The sequence below is a fragment of the Plectropomus leopardus genome, chromosome 8 (assembly GCF_026936395.1).
Source record: "Plectropomus leopardus strain MGB_pleo_1.0 chromosome 8, ASM2693639v1, whole genome shotgun sequence".
Taxonomy (NCBI): Eukaryota; Metazoa; Chordata; class Actinopteri; order Perciformes; family Serranidae; genus Plectropomus; species Plectropomus leopardus.
The window spans coordinates 5,857,526-5,884,065 of record NC_142183.1 but is presented as its reverse complement, the minus strand read 5'-3'; the positions used below and the strand labels follow the sequence as shown (position 1 = coordinate 5,884,065).

General features: G+C 40.5%; 1 long non-coding RNA gene across 2 annotated transcripts in view; it reads left to right on the top strand.

The window, feature by feature from the left end:
* The first annotated feature begins 18,584 nt into the window (after positions 1-18,584).
* Positions 18,585-26,540, top strand: part of LOC121947767 (uncharacterized) — a 199,064-nt gene continuing 191,108 nt past the window's right edge. For both annotated transcript variants that reach the window (XR_006106110.2, XR_015777179.1), the window contains exons 1-2: positions 18,585-18,828; positions 19,580-19,784. This is a non-coding gene — a long non-coding RNA (uncharacterized LOC121947767). The remainder of the gene's footprint in view (positions 18,829-19,579; positions 19,785-26,540) is intronic.

Genomic DNA, 26,540 nt, shown 5'->3' with positions numbered 1-26,540 from the left:
CTCTTTTTGTCAGTGAATTTATCACTTGGGAAGTCCGCTGACCCCCCACCCCCTGCTCCCCTTCCACCTCCGGGCCCCCAGGGGATGAGATCATCACTTTGAAAGTTGGTTGGTCAGCCAGAAATGCCAACAGTTGGGGAAACACAAACTGTGACCAGGAATTTCTACGGGACAAAGGAAAAAAATATACTGTGGCTTAGGTTTGGAAAACTGCAGCGCTGGCAAGAAAACAACACCACCGTGTCTGTAATCAGCTACATGTGACGGTGGTGCCCTCAGGTGCTGTGTGCAACAGGCCCGGGATCTTTGGATTCAGAGTTGTGAGGAGAAGAAACCTCTTGCTTTTATATAGGCTTGAATGTCAAAGTAAAACCTGCAGCAGCTTTGAGGAGTTAAAGGTTCGGTTTAAAGGCCCCATATTATGCTCATTTTTAAGTTAATCCTTGTGTTTTGGGTCTTTACTAGAACATGTCTGCATGCTTTAATGTTCAAAAAAACACTGCATTTTTCTCCTGGTGTCTGTTTTAACATACACGTTCACTCTGTCTAAAACGCTCTGTTTTAGCGCCTGTCTCTTTAAACTCCAGTCCTCTAACAAGCACAGTCTGCCCTGATTGTTAAGCATTTCCGAGCCTTCCACATTTGCACTCTTGGCATCGTTTCAACATCATTGCAACCTGGGAATGACTACTAAAAATACTATTTGTGAGTGCTTTAAAGGTCCCATATTCTGCTCAATTTCTGGTTCATACTTGTTTTGGGGCTTCTTCTAAAACATGTTTACATGCTTTGTTTTTCTAAAAACACTTTGTTTTCCCCCTACTGTCTGCTTGAATGTACCTATAGTCACCTGCTGTCTGAAACACTCCGTTTTAGCATCTGTCTCTTTAAAACCCCCTTCCTGAATATCCCAGTCTGATATGATATGTCAGCATTTCCAAGTCTTCTCTTTGCAACTTTGTTGCAGTTGTTAAATGACCATAATGGCACTGTAGCAGCAGTTTATATCTTTATATACTGTAGTTTTGGCATCGCAACTTCTCAAAAGCCCTGGTGGCTCATTTAAAGGCACTTTTCTGTATGGATTGAGCGTTTTGATACTTTCACTTTATTTACATAGCACTTATACTTGTTCTATAATTTCAAATGACATAGAAATCAAATTTTTTTATATTATCTAAGCTTTAAAGGTCTCGTATTTCACTCATTTTCAGGTTCATACTTGTATTTGGAGTTTATACTAGAGTATGTTTACATGCTTTAATGTTAAAAAAAAACCACTTAAATTCTCTGATACAGCCTGCTTGAATATACTTGTATTCACTGTCTGTCTGAAACACTCCGTTTTAGCGCCTGTCTCTGACCCACACTCCCAAAAGAGCCCAGTCCACTGTGATTAGTCAGCATTTCCAGGTCGTCTGCGCTCTGTGAGTCTCTACACCATCATTGCAGCCAAGGAATTAATATAGCTGCTCTGTAGTGGCAGTTTCTACCTTTATATGGTATAGTTTGACATAACAACTTCAAGGAAGTCCTCACGGCTCATTTAAAGGCACAGTTTCTGAATTTGGATTGTGCCTTTTTCTGCGGCTTAACATTTTCAGCCTTTCACAGTACATTTGTAGCACCTGAACCAAAATAAGACATATAGTTTTGTACAATATGGGACCTTTAAGTAGTTCACAGATAAGAAGCTAACAGTAAACATAGGCACACAGGAAGTATCCTATTGCCTTAGCTGACCAGGCATTCACTAAGACTGACCAGCATGGCGTCTTATTCCAGTTTGGCAGCAGTTTGCATTAAATGAACCGTCCCTCCAAATGGGCCTTCTGTACTTAATGTGCTTTTCTTTCCCTATTTGGTGGAATGTACCTTTTGTTGCCCTGAATAGTTAAGAGTGGATTAGCGATTTGTCAATTTCCTGTTACCTTTCAGAGCTGCAATCCGAGCCCCATTTGCTCCTGGCTTCTGGACGATTGCAAACAATAGGAGGCCTTTTTTCAGGTTTCACTATAGTACAGATGAGGAGGGGGTTGGAAGAGATCTAAACTGTATTTAGGAGGTGCTGAACAGGAAGACAGTGTTTACTTGATATTTTCCAGCCTAAGCCAAATAAGGAAACAGATCCGACTCCCACCATTTCCAGAACTTGGCTCTGCTAAGTCCTTAAACATGTCTCTTAAATCTCTGGTCTAATCGGCGGAGGTGTCTAAAATAACATTTTAACCCTTTGAAACCAAGTGCGACATCACTTTACTTGGGCTTCTGTCATAAGTATGTAAACCTTTGCACTGTGAGCAAATTGGTGCGATTGCTTTCAATAATATATTTTAAAAAAGTCAATAAGCAACTTGATAAGAAATGTTCTACAAATTATAAGAAATTAGTGGATTTAGAAAAATTATTTTTTAAAAAAGCTAGGGAAAACTTTCTAGAGAAAAAAGTCAAGGGAAAAAGAAAAGAAGCTAGTGAAAAGTATATTTCTAATTTTCATAATTACATATTTAAAGTTATGTTACAGAATCATTAGAATTTTTAATGGATTTCATTATTATTAATATTATTTATCTGTTTATTTTACTTTTTTAACTGATTTTTAGATTATTTCCTTGTTTATGTTTTACTAATTTCTTGATGATTTTTGGCATCCTATCTTCTACTTCTTCTTCGCCCTCTTCCCATATATTTTTTTTATTTTTAAAGAAAGGTTTCAAAGGGTTAAAGCCTGTGAATTGTAACTTTTTGGCCACAATGCCACGTGAACTGCACTATAACTGCGTCACATGTTACTCATCATGGGACTACTCCATGAAATCTGAGTCAGTATTAAGTAATTAAATGGTATAAATGGTCATAACCTCCCTCCTCCTCCTCTTTCTCTTTGCACTTGTTTCAGTGTAAATTTAGCTGCTCCACACACCCACGTAATGCTATTTAGAGTTGTCAGGCTTGGCGGGTCCCTCGCTGCAGCTTTGGGTTTTTCGGGGCCATACAAGTGCAAACACGCATGACTACCAAGTGAGTCATGGTGGAACCTCCAACCCACACATCCTACCGGGGCAGTCCTTTTCTTAGCCAGGGCACCGCTGCCGGCCCGGCCGCGATGGAGCAGGATACTCTATAAACAGTCATCCTCCTCCACAGCATTCATCACCAAAAGGCCTGCTTCAGCTTTCCTCCGCCTCCTCATCTGGTTTTCATTATTTCCCCTCATGGCATATAAATAGAAATTAGCAATCAGGGGAAACGTGGGGGTGGTGGATTTTGGAGAGGAAAGGCGGCTTTTTTGGACTTCAGCGTGATGACCAAAGTTTATGGAAGTTATCTCTTCAGATATTTGGTTTTGGATGATCTCGGCGCGCTGGAGCGACATGTGAGAGTGGATGTGTTTAGAAAGCGCGCCAACATCCACACTTGGCCTCTGCAGGATTAAAATGACACAAAAAACCCAAAACCTACAAAACATTTGAGCACAGCTCCTGATAATGTCCAAAATACCAGAAAAATACAGTATACTAAAAACCTTGTATATCCAAAATGTAAACAGCTGAGTAAATAAGAAAAGCAGCCCTGTGTTTGCCTCGACCACCATGCGTTTCAGAGTTTATATAACAGGTTTCGAAAGGGTTTGGTTTGGAGAATTTTCTCAACCCACAGAGGAACATGTAATCCTTCAATTTAACTTAAAACGTGAAAATCCCCCAACTTGGAGATGTAATATTTTCACCCAACAGAGATGATATTATAAAGACTGCTTTTGGCTCAGTGGCAGAAAAGGCCAACAGATTCTGCTGCCCTGAGAGATTTCCAAGTAGCCATCAGTGGAAGAGCATGTGATTGTAACTGCGGTCCCTGATTGACTTCTGCAGGACTGATGTGCAGAAAGAAGATCTAGAAAATGTCACGGAGGGAAGTCTTGAAAGAAGGGATAATTCCTTACAAATTAACTTGACGGCAGCAGTTTATTTGCTGCAGAAATTCTATGTATATGCATGTATGTAGACATGAATGGCACTGATCAAGCAGTGATATTTGGGATGAGAATGCGTTGGTTCAGGATGCAATTCTGGAGATAGTTCTCATTCCCAGGTTGTCAAATACTGACAGTCTTAATTTGAGAGTCGGATCAACTCACCAACCCAATGCACTGAGGAAACTGGGACTTTATGTACTTTGGTTAAATGTCTGTTGGAGTGAAACTACATTTAGATGCTGCTGGCCGCTTCCTGTTTGTCAGACAGTCATTTGGCGGCCTCTTTCCTCCTCAGGAGCCATAAAGGGCCTGCAGGGACGACTCAGTGTTTTATCAGGTGTCGAGGGCCATTCAAGATGGAGGTGTTTCATTGGGGTTTGAGCCTCTTAAGCATTTGCTCCTGGGTACACGCGCCCACCCACAGGAACTGTAGTGTAAAACTTTCACACCCCCTCCTCCTAACCTGCTGCTGTCTCTATGCAGTGTTACCAGCTATCTGATACTACATTCTTCTCCTGAGCCCCTTCCTGTCTCTTGTCTTTGTCTGCCGTTTTATGGACAAAGGCCAGTTGAAGGGGATGATGATGATGAGAAGGAGGATCAATACAACACACGATCCTTGGCAATCATTCAGCCAGCTCCTTTTGTAATTAATGGCTGTGCGTTATTTAAATGAGATTTGCTCTTGATCAATGGCTCCTATTTCATCAGCACGATTGACTCATCAGTATTCAAAGTGTCACTTCCTTCCTGCAAAGTTAGCGCAAAAGGCCTTGGCCGGCTCTCCCAGGCCCCATAGAAGATTTGTATTCTGCTTGCTAATTAAATCAGCGGGGTGTTTGTCTCAGTGTTGCTCTTACTGGAGACTGTTTCTGGAAACCAGTTGTTAAGAGGCGTTAGATTTGATCCCCAAATATGCTCCGAAGAGATACCACAGTTTATAGTAGGGGATTTTTCACCATGACAACACAAAACCAGAACCTGACTTACATAAAAATCACCTCCTCAAATTTAAATATTTTGTCTAGTGGGCAATATATCGAACACACTCGATGTATTTCAGCTTGTTCCAAGTGAGATATGTAGAATGACAATACTGCGAACATAAAGGATAAATTGTCGTTTTTTTAAGCTACAGGCATGAGACTCGCTTCAGTGTTTTGGTTCTCCCTCTCTCTGCCTCTCAAAGACACACACACACACACACACGCACACACATGCACACAAATACATGTTCAGATCCCAAATTATCACTTATTGCTGCTTTGTCAGTGGGCTTTAAGGTTTACATATTAGATGTTCCAGGATGCCGCAACCAACACCAGGATGACAAACACCGATCCCCAGGTTGAAAGTCCAGGGTTTGTTGGACCCATCTACCACCCCTCCCGCCCACCCTACAGGGGCCTTCGTGCTCCTTATATTACATCATTACAAGCAGCATTTTAACCTAACGTCATCCAGTGGTGTATCATGCAGACATGACAGGTTTTGTCTGGCCATGTTATCAACTGATGCCACCAGTCTGCGTGTCATGCTGCTGTGGTCGGTACGTCTGGCTGTCACGTGTTGTATCATAACACAGTTCTGTCTGGCTGCATTGTCAGCCAATGTGGTGTATCCGGTGGTGTATCATATAGCTGCAAAAGGTGGCTTTTTGCACCAGGATCCTTTGCCAAAATCACTGTAAAAGTGGTGGTATTTGACCTCTTCAGGATGAGAACGGGCTGGAGCACCAGCGTGACTTGCAAATCATTGTAATATATGAATTGGACCGCTGATAGTTTGTTTGCCGCTCACAGTGAATAAATCCTCATGCTTAAAGGCGCCGCGGTAACAGTTTCCACAATAAAAACATCAACAATCTGTCCCAATGCAAGGCGAGTCCATCAAAATAAAAGCACTGTGGGTTGCAATTTCATTTAATAAATCCTAACAATACTTCATTACAACATAACTTCATTAGACTTTATTATATCAGTACTTCATTTAATGTCATTATTTTGCAATAGCTACTTTATTGAACATTATTGTAACTGTAGTTTAATTTAATTTTGTATTTTGGGAGATTCCAAAATATTGAGGTATATATCATGTATCGCAATATAGCCTATAACTATTGCGATACTATTTTAATATTGCCCAGCTATACTTAAGAGCTGCTTTAAGTTTTTCTCACAGAGCCCTAACTCTGACAAGATCACGTCCTTGTTCCTCTTGTAACGGCCTCGGGGGGCAGTTTTGTGTGTTTGCTGCTGCATTCCAGCCCCCCTACAACCACTTTTGTTCTGTTTTCCCCTTTGATATCTCAACCAAGGACGACAAAAGCATCACATATGCACATTAGATAGATAGAAGAATGATAGATTGATCAGTTGATAAATAGATTTGTGTTTGCGAAGAGGAGGAAGCTTACTCTTTCTTTATCCTCCCCCTTCATTCCCTCTTTTTTTTTTTGAGATTAGACTTTGCATCCAGACAGATGGTTCCCGTCTGCTGGCTTTTTTCAATTCACTTCCTCTCCTCACAGACAGCCACCCTTCCCCCCTCTGCTGTCTCCCTCCCCCCCTCCCACTCCTCTCCCTCGTTCTCTCGTCTCTTTCTTCCCCCTCCCCCTCTCCAACGGCTCCTCTGTTATGTGGCCAGAAATAATCTTTTATTGCCCAGTTGTTCGGAAGTGACCTCCTGCCCTTGATTAGATAGGGCCAAGTCCTATCACACGATTGTGTTTGAGCTGGCGGGCTGAACCCCCCCCCCCACGCACACACACACACACACACCATATTCACCCCCTCCCACATCAGCCCCATCCTTTTTCCAACCCCCGTCCCTCTCTCGCTGCCGGGGCCTTGGTGATCCTGTGTGAGGGGACAACAATGGGGGGCTTTAGTCCCGTCCGGCTCTTCTCGGCTGGGGGGCAACTGGGTGGGGGTCATGAGGGACTTTCTTTTTTTTTCCATCAGTCAGCCAGTCACCGAGTGGAAGTTGCAACCCTCCCTCCCTCCATCCCCCCAAAGCCTCCGTCCCATCCCCAGTATGATGGTTAACCTGCCAGTTGCTGGTTTGCTCGCCCTTCGACCCCCTGAACCCTCCTCCTCCTTCCTTTTCTGGTGACCCCCCCAGAGCCTCCACAGATAGATAGGCTTTAGTCTCCAACACTATCAGGACCTTTGAGTTTGCTGTGTGGTCGGCCGACAGGTGGGCTTGCTGAGATATTTGGACTTTGTGGAGTTTAAGATCAGGCTCATTTTGATCCCGTTAAAGACCCACGTTCCCCTCAAATATCCAGGTCTGATCTGAGAGAGGTGCACATTCCAACTTTTTCCCTTTTTGTATGTTTGGTTTTCAACCTGGTTTGGAATCAGTTTGGGGGCCAACATTAGGGTACTCATTTTAGGAAAAACATGAATTAAACCGGCAAGTATATGATCAGATTATGAGAGTTTTGGTGCTGACTTTATTTTGAAGTGCATGAGGTCACCTCTTATGTAACCAGAGTGCTTAAATTCACTTTTTTGCACTCTCAACTCTCCTAAAATATTTTCAGAAAGGGTGCCATGTTACCTAAAAATGAATTTTGCCATTGTATATTCCTGCAAACCATGAATAAATTACATTTGCAGGTTTCATACATATCATTTTAACATTTCTCAAGTTCAACATATCAACGTTTTTCAGACACATGAGCTGACGTCATCATCGGGAGGTGGAGGGGATGGCGGATGGCATGTCACCTAGGCTGCAAACCAATCTTTGAGAGCAATAAACAACAAAACTGGTTGTGGTAGCCATGCATGCACGCATGTTAGTGCACGAGTCCCAGGCCCTCTGAAAGTGCGTCCAGCTTTGAAACCGATTTTCATTGTGGCCTAACAGAGGATGTACATGAGTTCATCATGTGATGCAATGGGGCCAAAAAATACTTTTCCTATTGACTTACGTTGGGAAAGAGATGTCTGTGAATTGGTGGATACTGTCTCACTATAAATAGCAACAATAGGGATCAAACTGGGAGTTTTAAATGGGTGTTTTAGTCTTAAAAATAGGTCAATTCAAAAACATTTCTATGTGATATACCATGCCTTTTATGCCTTTCTGCTGCTCTCATTCATAATATTTATAATTAAGGCATCAATCAGAATAACGTATTAAATTCTTTCTTCTGCTTCATATCATTTTGGTGATATTTAACTGACATGTTGTAAAAATGAGCAGACCGTTTCAAACATTACAATCCCCCCGGCTACAAATTCAGTAGTTTCCCAACTGGAGACATGACATCTACCCACAACTTTGGCTCTTTTTCCATTGTGGTTGGGCTTGTCAATCTCAAACCTCACAAACTAGTTTAATTAGTTTTAACACAAGACTCAGCAATCAAACCACTATCTCGATCAAAGAAACAACACAGAGTCATGTCTTAGTTTTTTATGTAAACTGTTTTTCTAACTTTAGTGTCAGTTTTACAACAGAGCTGCAACTCCGGGGGGAAAAGCAACCTTTTTTCTGCACCGTCTTGTTTGTCTCCTTGTCCTCTGGAGCTGTAAACCCATAACAAAACCCTCGGTGTCCAGTTTCACTTTGGGAATGAAGGCCAGGCTGTGTGAATAGGGGTAGAATAGACAGGAAGACAACTCTGATTACCTCCATAAAGGAGCTGACCTCATGTCGCTCCCTCTTCTGCTTCTGCTTTTCTACCTTTTGTAAAGCAGTATTTGCGTTTTACATTTGAGCCATTTGAGCACATTTCTTCAAGAAGAAAATAATATATAACATGTTTACCATCTTAAGGATTACATAGATTTGTATGATTTCTTAGTAAAAATCATAAGTTTCATAGAATTGTGACTTCCTTTCAGGATGTCATAGAAAATATAAAAGATGACAGCGTCCCCCAAAATTTTATTCAACACATATTTCAAATACAACATCCTTATCAGTCACACTGGAAATCCAGTTTGTAAGAGGGACCGTGAGTGGTTGTAACATGGGATTGTTGTAACACTTTTCTCCAATCAGGAACAAGTTACAAATCACCTGATTCACTCTGCACATGCTCAGTTTAGTTCTTATTCACTGTGGTAATGATGAAAACCACATTCTTACCTCAAAATAAATAATTTTATGAAATGTGTGTTTTTTTAAATTTCATTTATTTTGTAGCATCTCATGCTTTGTAGTTGAATTTATCAAATTTATATCACCTTTTTTTATGTGTCCTTCTTTCATGCAAGTTGTTGGAGGTAATGTTTTAGCTGTTAGCTGTAAGATAAGCTAGTTCATGGCTACAAGTGTCTGACTTAGCTGTAATCAGAGGCGTGGACAGAGTCAGACCCAAGTAACAAATCTGATGACTTTAGACGCGACTTAACAAAGTCAAAACATACTTGCAACCCATCTTGGACGTTAACACCAATGACATGTGACTTTACTTGGACTTGAGCTTTATTTGACTTAAAACATTCATGATACCTTCCCCCAAGATCAGAGATTATTTATTATTTAAAAAATGTGCCACCAATCAGTTTCTTTCCCCTCACTTCCTGAATTACTTTAAAATGACTTTTCCCAGCAAGTTGACACTTGATTCCCCACTTTGTATGAACCAGTACAACAGCATCCACTGAAGAACCTTGAAGAACTAACGTTACATTACTGAGTGCCATATGAAAAAAAAACTATACAATTTTGTTCATGTACAAATGTAGTATGAATTGCAGTACACACGTCAAAAATTACAGATAGAGACGCAACAACTTTAAACTTTGTGTGACATTTGAAAAAACACAAAGAGTAGTACAGTGATGCTAATATTAACATAGCTGGCAGGCTAATGCTCACCTAAGGTTAGGTTAACATATAAGTAACTTTTCAACAACAAATAAATTCAAAGTTTTAAATACATTCAAAATGTAATATTGGCGTTATGTTGATGAGTGCATAATGACTTGTCTAGGGCTCCAAACTCAAAGTTTAGGACTTGAAACCTGACTTGGAATTTGGCTGTCTTGACTTGGGACTTGAGTGCAATGACTGGAAACTTGAGATGTTGGAAAAAATTATACCAAAAATAATTTCATTCACATGCAAAAACTATGTTGTTGTCAAAAAAGAGGGAAAAAAAGGAACTGCAGTAAACATTGCAGGTAAAAATTTACAGGCAGAGACGCAATAGCGTCTTACTTGGTTTTACATTTGATGTGACACAAAGAACAGTATTTCAGACTAAGATTAACATAGTTTGTGAACTAATGCTTTCCAACAACAAATAAATGCATTTTTTTTAAAAACATTCATGGTTTTTGTAAATGTAATATTAGAATAACATTTGATGAAGAGTACAACTTGTTTTTAGCTAGAAACTCAATGTTAAAGACTTGGGACTTGACTTTGGACTTCGCAGTCTTGACTATGGACATGATATGGGACTTGAGTGCAAAGTCTTGAGACTTGATTGGGACTTGCAAAACAATAACTTGGTACCACCTTTGGCAAAGCCTGTATGCCTATATGTTTTACCTGCATGTACGAGACTTGTAATAAAAAAAAAAACCTGCTTGAGGATGATCATACAAAAGCAAGTTTTATCTGGACCTTAAAATAAATGAATGCAGTTTAGAGCAGATGACAGCACTTCTGCATCTTTTAAAATGTTTTTTAATAATCACCTTAACTAGCTTTTTACAGGGAACGAATCAGTGGAAAATTCGAAGGCATCTGCATAGCAGAGCCCTGCACTCCCTCCCCTTCCTTCAGGGTCTAGAGCCACAAATCCAAAGCAGGGGGGTCCTGAACAGGAAGCTTAGGAGTACCACCCCCCTGCCTTTATCCCACCTCCCCATGCTGGAAGGGGGGGGGGGGACTCTAGATCAAAGAGAAAGGACACAGAAAAGGCTTATCTGTTGTTGATTTTAGGCTTACGCTCAAGCACAGGGTTCTAGAAATGTGTCAAGGAATTACAGGGATGGCTCATTGAATCTCCCCCTTTTCATCCTTTTTTTATGTGTTTGCTCTTCCAGGTCTTTGAAACTGGAGGTGTCCTTGTACAGTTTTGAGGGGTGCTTTGAAAGTGAAAGTAACACAGATGAAAAAAAAAATGTGACAGAGGACAAATAGTTTCCAAACTGGCAACCAGGACTGTCGTCTCCCTGGTGGCATTTCACACGTTTGCTTCTGTGCTTTTTCAAAAAACCCAGATTTCATTAATTTCTCTTCCCTCTCTGCTTGGTCTTTAACACTTCAATTTCAGACTCTGCGAGAGGTACGATTCTATCTCCATCTCTTTCAATAGCAGTATTATGCCAAAGGGGAAATTGGACCTTAAGGGCAGGCACTTTCCCCGCTGTAGATCTTATTAAGTACGACCCCCTATAATACAGCCCAGCTTGACTCTCTGAGACCACACCCCTTCATAGAAACGGACCTGTCACTCAGAGCTCCTGGTACGGCTCGGTCATGGTCAACTATGGCATGATTGGCACCTCGTAGCGACGTGTGCAGGCTCTGAGGGAGTATACAGAAATGCTGGAGTAGCACTGGAAGAAATTCTTTTCCACATCGCTGCTCAGCCAGAGTGTTGTGTGTGCATGTGTTAAGTTGCTAGGTCTGAAGGCCGCTATTTGCCACACAAAGCTGTTCCAGTGAAGAGAAGTGAGGCTGGATGTTCACCATTATACTTCCAGAGTCGTAGAATGCAGATACGCAATCCTGCACAGCATCCTGTGGAACAGATACAACGCCTCAGTGGTTTTCAAACTCTCTCAGTGGACCCAAATTTCCAAAGTAATTTTCCTTGCAACCCAAAATTGTTGTTGTAGACTACTGTGCAGGCCGGTCTAATCTTTCCAGGTTTTAGAGGAGAAATTAGCAGCAGATCAAAATGTTTCACTTGGCTTTCCTGACAGAAAAGTAAAAGTTAGCGGCAAAAAAGAATTTAAGCTTTTGATATTTAACTTTTAATTCAGAGTATTGCACATTTCTTTAGGACCTCGCCCACACTTAGGACTAAAAGGATGCCAAGACTTTTGAACTGTGGCAAACTTCCCCCCCCAAAACATATTTGGCTATCTTGCCTTCATCAGGGTGCTATAGGACAGTGGTTCTCAACCTTTGTCTTGTGTAGGACCCCTAAACTGATCCACATTAGGTCTCCGACCCCCAATAATCTGCTTCAGGGGCCTCCATCTGAAAAGATTTTGGATGTTGGATATGATTCAGAATTTGTGCTAAATTTAAGCTCTTATGTCCATTTTGGAAATATTGGTGGTGCCATAGATATGTTTATTTGTATATTTAATGATTCACTTTGTATTTTTCACCATATTTTTTCAATATATATACTGAGTCTGTTCTGTCAAGTGTCCAGGTAGCAGAGAATTGGATTCTTGTGCTAGCTGTAGAGAAGAAGAACTATAAAACCTGTCTGTTATTGGCCACCTGTCTGACAGTAACACATGTCTTCAAAATCTCTTTCGCTAAGTGAAACTTGTCTTGGATAGTGGCACCCTACATGCTAAAATGCTTTTAGCAAATGTTTTATGTGGCATTTTCTTTTTGGGAATTTAGCCATTTTATTGCCAATGATTGCCTTTTCACCAAAACAAATTCCCATTCAATACTGTTTCACGAGGGCACTGTTTTGGCATTCTAGGCTTAGAGTCACCCAAGATGACTGTGATTGGTTGAAAGAAATACAAATAATCCAGAGTATATTTTTGCCCTCAGTGCAGAATCATGATGGGTTCAGTCAGGCTTTTCTTAAGTGCTGGTGCAGCGCAAGATCATGGTCAGGTCAGTCAGGTCATGACTGTGGTTTTTCTGACACCAGTGATATGGTGGTCTGCAGGGACAAACTTTGAGGCCAAAGCCATAGACAACTGAGTTTTATTGTACTTTCAGTCAGTGCGGCAACTGATGAGTTTATTTGCAAGACACTCTAGCAGCATTTGGTTCTTGCTGGGTGGCGATAACAGACCATTATGCCACAAAAGGAGGCAGTGATGATATGAAATTCAGTCTAGATTGCCACTAATTTGCTTAAACTGCTGTTGATACCAGAATTTACAAAAACGTTGATTCCCGTCCGTAGTTTCAGCTCCAACAGGCCCGACAGCGCTGCAGAGCAGATGGAAAAAATAGCTGTCACGCAGAGGCCTATAGCTTTTTGTCTGCATCTGTTCCAGGGTGCTGCTCAGGAGACGGCCAGCTGTGGAGGCCGTGTGAGAAGTTGAAAGGAAACTTCAGCTGCCCTGCGAATCTCACACCATTACTCAGGATGAATCAAAAGAGGAACACTTCGGTCGAACAAAAGGAAAAGCGAGAGAGGAAGAGAGAGTGCATGAAAAAGTGAAACCAGCTGTCTGGAAGTGCCTCGTCTTTACAACGGTGCGGCGGCACATGCTCATAGCCGTGTTCAAGTTTGGCCACAATCAAACGCTCAATTTGCCTTTACAGGAATATCAGAGATGTTCCGCCAAGGTCCATTTTTTTTCCAAGGACGGGGGGCCGAGTTAGGCTGCCCTCTTGTATTTGTGCCTTTAAAATATATATGAGGTGTAGCTAGTGCAGACAACAAAGGCCTCCTCTAATTCTTTCCTTTCCTGAGGGGTTAGAGCACACACTGCGCCCACATCAAGCCTCCAGACGTACCCCCACCATGCTATACAGGTGCAACTTTAAAAGAGCTTTCGTTCAAGGCGGGCTGGACGCCTGCAGTTAAAAAAAAAAAAACCTTATATGTCTCTGCCCTCATGTTTCTTTCCACGTCTTTCCCCCGCACTCTGTTTTTTTCATGTGATTATTTTAAGGTCAAGGAAGTTTTTTGTTGCATCTGTTGCCAAGGTTCCAGGAATCTGACTTTTGCACTTTGCAGTATCTGTTGCATGATGATGTTGATTGAGGGATGAAGCTTTCTTTATGCACTTCTAGAGGATTTTCTTTAAATCATAGAAAGCAGGTTGAATCTGAAGAAAGATGATTGATCAAAGTATACAGCTTTATTCCAATAGGAAATTATTTTAGACATGCAGCAATAGACGTCAATCAAATCATGACTCTGGAAGAAAATCTGAATAAAAATGTTGGATGGAGCCACCATGACCTCACCAAATTTTCTTTGTGGTTCTGAAGCCTTGTTTTTTTGCTATTTTGGCAATCACCATCTTGGATTTTTTGGATCACAAAGTGAGTATAGTCGGTGCATTAGCTTCTAGCTTGGTTTGCATTACAGTTTACAGTAAACTCTAATAATGCTTAAGCTAATTTTTGCCAGAGAAAAACAGGCTTCAAACCATCAAAACAAAAAGTAGTCTCACAAAAGTGGCCATATTTGGACAAGAGGATGGAGATAACAAGCCTGTTATCATTCCAGAATTGTCAAGTACCACTGCTTTTGCAGTGATTTTGGCGTAATACCGATGCCAAAAGCCACCTTTTGCTTCTGCATGATATGCCCCTTGACAGCGTCAGCTTAAAGTGTGGCCAGAAAGAACCTCTCGTAGTGATGTTATTCGTTGCACATGGCCAGGCAGAACCTGTCCTGTCTGCGTGATACGCCGCTGGACGTTGACAGAGACAGATAACATGCTTATCAAAGTGCTTTTCATGAATGAACTTCAACTACAGACGAAGACTCTGAGAACACTAATCAGAGACACAAATTACCACCTGTCTTCCCCTGCAGATCCTTCATAGCCTCCTTTTGTGCATGCAGACGTGCAGGCCGATGATGTCAGTCATGCTGCTCTTAGGTATTCTTTGGACTTTGTGACTTTCCGTCTGCTATCTACGATCCACGTCGTGGATAACAAAGTTGTCAGGAGACGGCTGTAAATCCCCCTGATTAGGTGAAATTGTAACTCATCATGCTAAAGGTTGCTGCTCTTTTCCGACTGTACCAGACAAGTTGATCTAGCATTGACCTAAATAGGTCTATAAAGCAGATAAGGGTATCTTGCATCCTGAGGAAGTACACCCCATAAACACTCTAAGAGTTTACAGACCCTAAAAGTGAATAACAAACTTGCAGAGGTCGAGGATAGAACTTTATTGTTGAGTTTGGCTTTCACATCTGTGAATGTGTGTTTTGTCTGACAGGATGACTTCCTGAGGAAGCTGAGTGTGCCAATATGTGCTTGTGCATTTTTATAATGTTCTTGAACACATTTTAAATTTAACCATCCAGTTGAGTGCCTGGAGTCACATTTTTATGCCATTATGGATAAGAGGACATATTTTTCCCTCCTTGAAGTCATTTTGTATCTTTTTGCCTGTTTTGTATTTTGGTGAGGTCATTTTGTATCTATTTTTGCCTGTTTTGTGTCTCTTTGGGGTCAATTTCTGTCTATTTTTGCCTGTTTTGTGTCCTTTTGAGAACATCTTGTGTCTTTTTTGGTTGTTTTGTGTTTTTTGGGGGTAATTTTGTATCTATTTTTGGTTGTTTTATGTCTCTGTGAGTTCATCTTGTGTCTTGTTTTGGCTGTTTTGTGTTTTTTTAACTTAATTTTGTGTCCTTTTGATTGTTTTGTGTCTCTTTTAGGTCATTTTGCGTCCTTTTTGGATATCCTATCCTTTTATTTTAAAAAAAATGAAAATAGCTAGAATTAATGTAAAAAATCACCTCATATCTTGATAATTTTCAGATAATTTTATTTCCATTGCATGGACTGACTAATATGTCGACATGTTTAAGAGTGAAGCTTTTCCCTGTCTCTATTTCGGCTTCAAAAAAAGACTCAAAAACACCAAGACCAACAATGAAATCACGCAAAAATAAAGTGAAGGAAAATATATAGAGAATAGACAAAGTAAATTACAAATTAAAATGTGATTCCCTTTAGAGACAGATCATTTAACATAAATCCCCTGCACCTTCTCCCTTTAAAAGGGGATGATTTCCCACTCCCTTTCAATAATTCTGCAATCCATCATTTCCCAGACTGGAAGCACAGTGAAAGAGGAAACAAAACTAGCCTTGAATGTTAATGAGACAGGCTAATCAACGGTCAGCTATTATTCAAGCAAAGGTCGTGCTCCCTGCAGAGGAAGTGCACCACTATCATCAATCTGGTCAGAAGGGTCTGCATGAGAAAGGAGCTGGAGGTCGTGGGCGGGGTTAAAAGTTTAGTGCACTGTAGGTGCCAAACAGTACATTCAATACCTTCACACCCTGCCACCACCTCTATCTACATGTCAATGGATCCTGCTTGTTGACTTGGTATGTTCCACTTCCACAGGAGCCTATTGTAGCCTCGCTGTCATTTATCATTTCTTCTTTGTCATCCCACTTTTTCCTTCCTTTCCTCAGTTTTGACTAACTTGGCTGTCTGATCCAGGAGGGAGGGAAGTCTGCTGGTAGGGGGAATGGGTGACAGGGGGTGGAGGGGTGAAGGAGGAGGAGGGGGGTAAGACACATTGAGTTTGCCAAGTCAGGCAGAACGATCGACAGGAAGCCAGGCAGGAAGGAAGACGAGCCTCTCCCCATGAAGTGCCATTGTTTATGTGACGTGACTTGAAGCAGCCAAAAGTGACTGGTGGTGGGCTCCTCGGCTGCTCTGACCCACTTCTCAGAGTGGCACAAAACACTCACAGATGGAAAATACAAAGGAGGAACAGTCCACCCACCCCCACCTTTTTTTTTTTTTTTTAAATAGTGCAATACAAACTTAAGTTTAATCATAATAATCTTGGTAAGCCCTGAGAGGAGTATTGAAATTGTTTCTAACTTTTCAGGGCCATATGTATTTACAATATGTATCTTTATGGAGCTGTTATTTGTTAAAGTATGTTTTTTCAAACTTATGAGAATTGTGTGTAAGTCTTATAAGAAAAAAATGTTAAAAATGAACAAAAGACAAAATATGCTTTTCTAAAAATACAATATACAACACATACAAACTGCATTCGTGACTGAAATATCAGATTAATCCTTCCTTTTGTCTTCTGTCCAAACTGGTGTTATGCAGGCTACTGAAACATTTATTTACAGGACATGGGATATTCAGAGTGTCTGCCTCTTATCTGAGCCAGGATTGCCTGCACATGTATCTCAACATGACAGCCCGTTCTCATTCCAAAGATGTCACATATTGCTGCTTTTGCAGTGCTTTTGGAGCAAGAACCCGTCCCCAAAAGCCTTTTGCATCTGCATGATACACCGCCGTACAGTTGGACAGCACCTGCTGTGGCAGCATGATGGTTGGCGTTAGGTGAGAACACGGTCAGATGGAACCTGTCGCGTCCGCATGATACGACGCTAGACTGCGTCAGGTTGAAACCCTGCTGGCAATGACGTGATATAAGGAGCATGAAGGTCCCTTCAGGTTGGACAGGAGGGGCAGTGAATGTAACCAAAAAACCCTTCACTTTTAACACAGGTCTAGGAATCCAGGAAATTAATTAAAATGAGACGTTTAAAGTAAAGTAAGTGCTTATTGTAGGTGTCACAATGGTCAAATTATGGTTAAAAAAAAAGCCAACATAGAAGTGCCAAAAACTGCAGTTCTGCAAATGGCCACTTGAGGCATTCCCCCATAAACTGCCATGTAAAAGTGTCCAACTTTACAGCCGAAATAAACATGTTTACGGCCTGGTACAAAAATAAATAAATAAAATAAACAATTTTATTCTCTATAGCTAATTCAAACATTCACAACAACTGTACAGGGAGTACATGTTTATATAACTACTCTGTTTGTATTGCATTCATGCATAAAGTTATGCTGTATATGTACTGTATATGTGTATATTATATGTAATATAATTAAGTGTGTGGCTGATGTGAGTGACAGCGACAACAAAACACAAATGCATTATAACACACACAGACACTGTTACTATATCTTTACATAGCAAATAAGTAGCTTCTACATTAATGCTCTAAATGACAAGTTGATTTTTAATATTTTAAGTTTGCTGTCTTTAACCACACTATAGGTGCAAATCTTAATTGGCTTTTTAGTTTGGAGGAGTTTTTACTGTAACTTGTGCCCATTTTTAGGTGTAGTTCATCCCTTTTAATGCTTTGCCTTACACACCCTGGATATCCTGACAATATGTATTAACCATTAATGATTTCCAACCTTAACCAAGTGCTTTGAGTTGCCTGAATATAACCAAATAAATAAAATAAAGTAAGATGAAATATAAAAAAATTACTTAATTAATTAATTAATTAATTATTCTATCTACTTGTAGCTGCCAGGGTGAGATACTGAAGTGGGGAAAAGCAAATACTGAAAATGTTTTGCAGATATATTTATGACACTTTTTTAAAAATCATTTTATTGATATTAAACAAAATATCTTGCAACATCAAGCTTACTATGAAATGTGAAGTAGTTCTATGCAAACATGACCAGACGGGGGGAAGGATAAATACAGCTCTGTGGTCATTACAATTAAATGTCCTCCTGTCAGTTTGTAGGCCTAAACAACCAATAAAGCATCAAATTTGTTTTGGTCCCGTCCCTTTGAATCCTCTGACAAATCAATCAGCCTCTTTTTTTCCCAAAGTGATATTTCATTGGCTCACATGGATTCTTCCTTGTGTTTTGTCCCACCTCCCAACATCCTGTTTCATCAGGAAACGCATCACATTCAGGAAATGAGTTTGTGACCATGCAGCTCCCTGGAAACTGAAGTGCCACCAAACATTTCTAGGCCACATTTGACCTCAACAAGCTCCTCAGACTGATTTTGGGGTTTGTTTTCCCCAGTAATGTGTTTTTAGTTTCATGAATCACAAGTTGCACCTGCTGATGATTTAAAAATGGACAAAAAATTGATTCCAGACTTTTACAACTTTCAACATCTGAGAGTCAGTTTGGGGAGTGATTTCACCTGTGGAACTGAATGTAAGTCATTTTAATCACTTCATGAGAGATGTGTGATGGTTTTGTTTTAGTTTGTTTTTGAAGTACTTGCTACTGAGTTTGTGCTTTTGTGGGACAGAGTGCATGAATCTACACTGCCATTTTAAGCACTTTAAAGGTGCTTCAGCACATTCATATAACAGCAAAAAGCATATATATGTGTGTGTGTGTGTGTGTGTGTGTGTGTGTGTGTGTGTGTATGTGTACATGTTTGTATGTATGTGTGCCCCCCCCCATGCTGCATGCTTATCACCTGCTAATCAGAAAGACACTCAAAGTGACCACAAAGAAACTGGAATGAGACATAAAACAATCAAAAAAGACACAAATTTACCTGTAAAAGACACATAACGTCTACAAAGAGACACAAAACAACGGCAAAGATGCAAAACCACAAAGTCTGTGTGTCCTATGTAGGAGATGTGGTGGAGCCTTTCACTGTTAGCTTGGCACAATGAAGAAAAATCAAGCAATGTTAAAATGACACTTTAAATAAACAGGCTAAGGTCGCGTATCAGTACTTGGTGAATCACGTCTTCGTCTATAATGATTTATAAAGTGGATTATTGCTACGCTTGGCTTCATATTTACTCACTGCAACGATGCATTAGCAGGCTTCAAACTATGTAATACTAATAATAATTACACTAAAAACTAACAAAATGAAGAAACAATAACTTCACAACAGGAATAAGAAAATCCATTGTTTGTCCATTCTTTCTGTCCTTCGCAGGAGGGTGAGACGGTTCACCTGGACCTCCACCTGGACTACAGGGAGAAAGATGAACTCTACTGGTCTCCATCTGCTCACCAGTCCACCTTTGGAATGCTCTTCTGGTCCCGTCGAGCTCTTGGCCTCGTCCTTCCCGACTGATGATCAGCCAGATAACATTACCTCCCGACCAATCGGACGCCCGGATCCATACCTCATCCCACAGGTAGGCCTTCCAACAGACGAGCTGTGAGAACAGGCTTTTATAGAGAGCCAACCAATAGGAGCGTAGAGATGGGATCCAGCGGTAAATGTGGCCACCTGTGTTTTGTGGTGTTTGTGGAGGTCATGTTGAGCGAGGATAGCATGTCAGTGTTGGGAGCGCTGAGTTCTCTGACTGTGGCTGTTTCTTCAGACAGTTCATGTTTTGTGTAAGAAGCTGGTTCGGTTTTATCTGCTTATTTAAAAGTAGTTGGTGCTGTTGAAGCTGGTAAAAGTGAATGTAGTGTGCAATAGTATTATTAAACCTCTCCCACTGTGTTGAAAAATCTGAAGTTAGGGACTCTGATTGGATTTGAGGTTTAGAGGGTCTGTTCACTTGAACAAAAATCATTTTATATTGTGCACATGCGATAACGTGCATGCAGCCTTTTGTAGGGGCTCCTGCTCATTTTCTTACTTATTCTTACTTTTAGCTATTTTATTTTATAGTACTTGTTCTATTTTTTTAAGTATTTCTGATTGTGATTCTCAGTATTAGAAAGCAGATGCAAACAAAACTGCTGAAAACATTGTTTGTGGATTATAAACCTGAAAAATATGTTTTTTGAAAACCTTTGAAACATGCTGATATTTCACTAAAGACACATTTCACTCTTCTTACAGTTGACCTTACATTTGCAAATCACTAATTTTTGAAAACTGGGATTAAACCATACTTTTTTTTTACTCTTCTATTAGACTGGAAAAATATATTTAAAAGAACACCAACAAGTCCCCCCCCTGTCATTAAATAGCATACATGATGGATTTCAGTGGGTAAGATCTGACTTGACAAAAAGTTAAATATTTAATAATTCCAGTGCAGTCGTAGTGAGGAGCCATTGCTTTTTTCACAGTCAGTAATACAAATAAAAATACTCACATTTAAATTATACTTCTTACTTGGTTTTGATTAAGGAGGACTACAGAATTGGCATGTTATGGTTTAGACACACCATAGCTATATTATATAATAAATTACTCTTAAAATAGAAGGCTTTCATGACTTAAGAGGTAATTCTGACTTTTTGGGAATTGGAAATTGAGTCAGGAGTCGTTGGTATAAAGCTAGTTCCTATAATGCCTGATTAAATGATTTTGTAGAAATCTGATGGAGTTGACAAAAATCTCGGACACATCTTTAAAAGGCCAGCATTCTCGCAAAAAATATATTTTAAAACAAAGATGCTTATAGAAGAATACTTTTACACCGATGTCATCAGTATGTACTGTTAGTTTAGATTTTGTAGGCTTTTGATACATTTTTTCAAAGTTGTGAATTTGTGTCTGAGATGAGGTTGTTTTCAGGCTCAGTGTAGGTTTAAAAGTAAAAAAGAAAGAAAGCACATCAAAATATTTTATAATTCCAATTTATTTCATTCACATAAATCCTTTCAGAATAATATTTCACTCCGGAAATGAAATTAGTGTGTTGAGAAGTTATAATTTTTTTGTTTTTGTTTTGGCAGGACACGCTTTGTCCCAGTTCTCAAGAATGAGTGAAACATGTTGTTTGAGCCTTTTCAGTGTCCGATGGGAGCAGTTTTATCTCTCCAAATTTAGAAGCATTCCCTTTTCTGTGCTTGTCTGAACTTTCTTTCACTCCTTTTATTGTCCAGCCCGGTGCGCCCTCTCCATCTGGCACCTGAGCAGTATATAACACATCATAAAAAGTATTTGCTAATATTACTTGACCCAGGTCAGCCTTGCGAAACACTAACCCTTGCAGTTTGCTGTTAAATATTGGACTCTACTCTTTGGAACTGTAGTGAGAGCCCTCCTCCTTCTCTTCCTCCTCCTCCTCCTCCTCTTCGCTGTGTCCAGTCGTGACCCAAACAGACGGCCTGTGTTTGTTTCCCCTCTGGTCTTTCCTGATTGCACGGCCAGGCTAATTCCGGTCGGCCTCTAATCTAGCCGTTAGACAGCCACCGAATTAACGAGAAAACCCATTTGACACACATGCTTCCACTTTTCTGTTTGTTGCCCCCTCCCTTCTCCTGAAGGCTGCTTAATTCATACAATTTCGCCTTCATTAGCTGCATTTCAAGCTGCAGGGCACAGGTAATGCAAAGCATTTCCCCCTTCAAATTGTAGGCCCTAGCCTCGGTTGCTAGGAAGTGGAAGAGCCTCAATTGCAGCCATTTCCTCGCCAGTGTACTGAGAGGTCCTATTACAGCGTTTAGGTCAGGGCAATTGGTGTCATTACAGGCAGCCAACTTCCCTCCACCAAAGTAATGAATTAGCCTGAGCTATTTGGGCTGTATGATTGCAGTTGCCAAGGGAGATGAGTATGAAGTGGGGGGATAATTATGGTATGTATCCCCGAGCGGATGTGTGCCGGTGTGGGCCAGCCACGGGGGCGGTTTCCACACTTGTGTAATGGCTTAATGTAGCTGCTGACAGTCAGCCGGGCAACATGGAAAGGTGCTACTGTGCTCTGCTTGTGGACTGTGACTGACATGCCAAGCCATGCCAACCTGCTTTAACCCCGTGGCTCATTTACTCTAAATGACTCGGCCCCGACGTCCAAGAGCCGTTTTCTGCTCTGAAACGTTCTTGAGGGATGAATAAAGCTGATTGAATATAATTGTTTACAGAACCTTTTAATGGTAATTTGTATGTTAATAGAGTGTAACTTTATATTATCAGTTGTGCTCAAACTTCATTAAGAGCTCCGGTTCTTTACAAGCTGCTGAGACGAGGCAAGGAAACCATTAACTCTTGGAACACTGATAAATTACCCCCATAATAAAACAATAGTGAACTTTGATTGCATGGCTCATTCATAAAAAGCGGTGAAAACAATAAGCAGGAGGTGCTACTTCATTTACACCGACGACTCCTGGAGGGGGGGTGAGCCCTGTAGTAAAATAAGCAATGATAAATATGCAGTGAGGTTTCATGTGATGGTTTTAAAGTGATACTGAACTGTGGTAAACTTCCTGCCATCTAACCAGTGCCTGGATATCCCGACCTCCCACAGCGAAACTGCGCCACATCCACTGGCTCTCCTTGAGTGTTGCTACAGGCGGTACTTCCGAATTTGCCCGTCTCCCGTGCCACCACCACAGACACAAAGAATATACCAACACGTTCTCATTCCCGCTTTGTAGTGGACTTCTGCATCTACATATTATGCTCTAGGTATCCTTCTGTCTGTTGTTGACGTTTAGGGATGCTGCTATTGTGACCTCATGTGCTTAAGTTGACATATAGTGCTTAAGCACCTCCTCCAATCAACATGTCTGAGTGTCCTTTGGCACAAACTGACGGCTGTTCCATCAGTGTGTGAGTGCATGTTTAAAAACTGACTAGCAGGCGGCACCTGGCACAGTGTCCTCGGTCACCCGTGTGTGGATGTGTGTGTGAATGTGACTCGTAGTGTGAAAACTCTTTGAGTGGTTGAATGACTGGAAAAGTGCTGTACAAGTGCAGGTTTATTAACCATTTACTGTTAAGCTGTAATGAGAGATTGTTTCTTGCCAGTCAGCTGCTATTGTTTCATACAGACAAGCATGCATTATGTCACCCACTAGCGATGCGGTTATTGGTCTGTTGCAGCACAGTGCATTCTGGTAGTTGTAGTTTTTCTCTCTCTTGAGCAAACGCATCCTCTTTGTCATTTTTCTCTGGTCATGTAGCACCACGAGTAAGTGTTTGCATCTTTCCACTGCACAGACATCCTATTAAAAGGCTATCTTTCCAGCAGTGAAATATTAATAATAAAAAAATAAAACAATGTGGATAAATAAACTAATTCACGAAAGAAAACAAGGAGGCCAGAAGCCTGGGGTTTGCAGCTACAGAGCTGAATTGCGAGTGCCATGCTCGATGGTGGTTGTGGGGCGGTGTGGGGGGGGCTGCTTGTTTTCTCAATGGGAAGTCGAGCGCTGCAATAGGAACCCTGCCAGAAAAAGGCTTCACCAAACAAAGAGGCCAGTAGGAAATAATGCTGGTTGAGGCTTGTTGGGCCATCTATGGGCTCCTTTCCAAGCTGCTGTAACCAGCTATAAGTCTTTTTATGGGGACACCCCGAACAGGGGGCCCCACGGAGGACAGGAACTTTTACATTTCTGCTTGAATGGGAGCTCTGCCAGGGGCTGAGTTCAAAGTGCACTTTCCAGTCATTTGATTTAACTACTTTGTGTATTTGATAGGGCGGCAGTGAAGCACAGGACCTGAAGTAATATTCCCTGATTTTCAGTCTTTTTTTTTTTAAGAGTCCAGTCTGAGGGGACAAAATCTCGTAAAACTGTGGGACTCTGTCTCCTTGTATGCACACACACAAGCATTTAATTTCTGGCTCTCAAGCCGTCCCTCTGCTTTTCCTCTCCATCCTGCAGATCATATCTCATGTCAGTGAGAGCAGAAAAAAGCCTGATTATTTCTCAATACAAACACCATGTGTCTACTGCATCCATACGTCTGTCACCGTGTCTCTCACTGCAGCTTTTTTGGCAGTTTTTTATGAAAAAAAATCCATATCATATGTTATTAGTTTCAGCAATCTGATTATTTTACACAAGTTCATTCTTTAAAAGACATGTCATTTTGTGTGGGTTGTGAACTCTGATATCTGCAGTTTGTCTACCCACTCAGCAATTTCACCTCCTTGGTTAGAGCATGACTTTGCACAGAAGTCCAACTTTATCCACAAAATCCCCTCTGAAACCAAACCAAGTTTTTTCAGCCTTCTCATATCACCAGCCCACCGTGGTTTTGATCAACAGATGAAAGAAATTTGGTTGACTTAAAAAGAAAAAAGTTACTGCTTCACGCTGTGGCATAGTTACTGTAGTTTTCCTCTGCAGAATGGACCATTTGCAAAGCAGTTACATATCTTGCCAGCGATCAGCACTAAGCCAAACTTTCATCCTATCTCTGCTGGTAAGCCACTGCAGGATGGTGTTCTGCCAAATGGCACCAAAAGCAGGGGGGGATCTGCATGACGCCACCTGGTGGTCCAGAACTGGTTTAAAGCTCTGAAAGATCTCAAATGAAGTGACCATCATTCAAAACGTATGGCAATTAGTTTTTTCTCCAAATAGGTGTCTGTTGAGGAAAAAGACATTGATGGCACTTCCTAAAATATAAAAAAAAAAACAACTTGATTTGTCTTGCTTATTTGTTTTGAATATATCTTTATTCTTTTTTGCTGCACGGAAAAGCTGTAGTGATTCTCAGAAGATAAAACCACAAACTGACTGGTTTTATAGCTAATTTTGGTTATTGTATTAGAATCTGAATACTTTTATACATGCACCACACTAGATAATTATTGATTGCATGGATATATTTCAGATCTCTGCATTGTAGCAGACCGAAATGTCTCAAGATCAAAAGTATCTATTTGATACTCCGCCTCTTTTTCTCAGTAAGTTTTGCACGATAAATTAAATTTGATTCATCTTTATTTCAAAACATGAATAAAACTGGACATTATGAACACACGACTGTGCCAATGCACTTCCAGGTCCTGTAGTCAGGACAAGAGTAGCTCTGATTAGGAACATGCTACCTATTAGCTCCTATTTTTAAATACAGGAGGAGATACCTAAGTAGGAACAAAAACTCCTCCATCCGTCTATCATTGACTCTTCCAAACTCAGTATATAAGGAGCATGTGAAATGAGGGGTGATGTTGCATGTATTTAAATGCACTTTTCTCAGACAAATATTCCTAGGGACAAATGAAAATTTTGAATCTGGAATTTTAAATGTGCAGAAAAAAATCAGTTAATGTGGTTAAAGCTGGAGTCTTTATAAAGAAAAAAAAAACTTCTTTAGGAAGTTCAATAAAAGTCTCAACTTTTTTTTAAATCCCAAATTGTTTTTGGAGAAATGTGTATTGTTCTTGAGCATGAGCATAAAACACCACATAAAATCAAATGAGGATCCCATTAAAGAGACTTGTCTTTTATTAAAGAAAGTTTTAATTAGAACACTTAAAGGGATAGTTTGGATTTTTTGAAGTGGTATTACACTTATCCATTGTTAGAGTATTACTTATTGCTAGTTATTATATTATTGTGGTTATTATTATTATTATTATTGTGAGTGTAACCAAAAAAACGCTTTAACACACTTACTTTGGTGTTGTTTTCTTCATTTCTTACAGATGCATTTTTTTCATACAGATATGGTTTGCTTCTCATGTAGTATTTTGATTTGATATTTTCCGAGTTATTATACAGATACAGTCAGAACAGCGAACATGTCACGGATAGCCTCTGATATATGTGATTACACGTACGAAAAAAAGAATTTGAGTCAGCGCTGGGTCAGATGTTGCGTCCAAATAAGTCTTTGCCTTTTGTTTTGATTTATGTTCGGCACCAGATGTAGAGAGAGCGGAGAGTATTTCCATATTGGCAAGCACAAAGAGTACCAGCAACGTCTGAACATCAAATCATTGTTCTTTCCTGCTGCTGACAGCGTATTTGGAACAATTCAAGTTATCCTGATGCAATAAGAACCGCCCGTCCTGTGCACCGACCGGATTAAAACAAACCAAATGATGTGATTCAAGCCTGACTTTGTGTCTTGTTGAACTGTGGCCTTTAATGGATGGTGTGTTGTGAGGATGGAGTCACAGTGTGTGTTTGAGAGTTTCACTTCCTACCTTTGGAAGAGCATGAGTTTAGTATGACAGCTTGATGGATGGTCTTTTTCGTACACGATGCTTGTGGAACAACATGATTTCATGTGGTTGTGAGGCCGC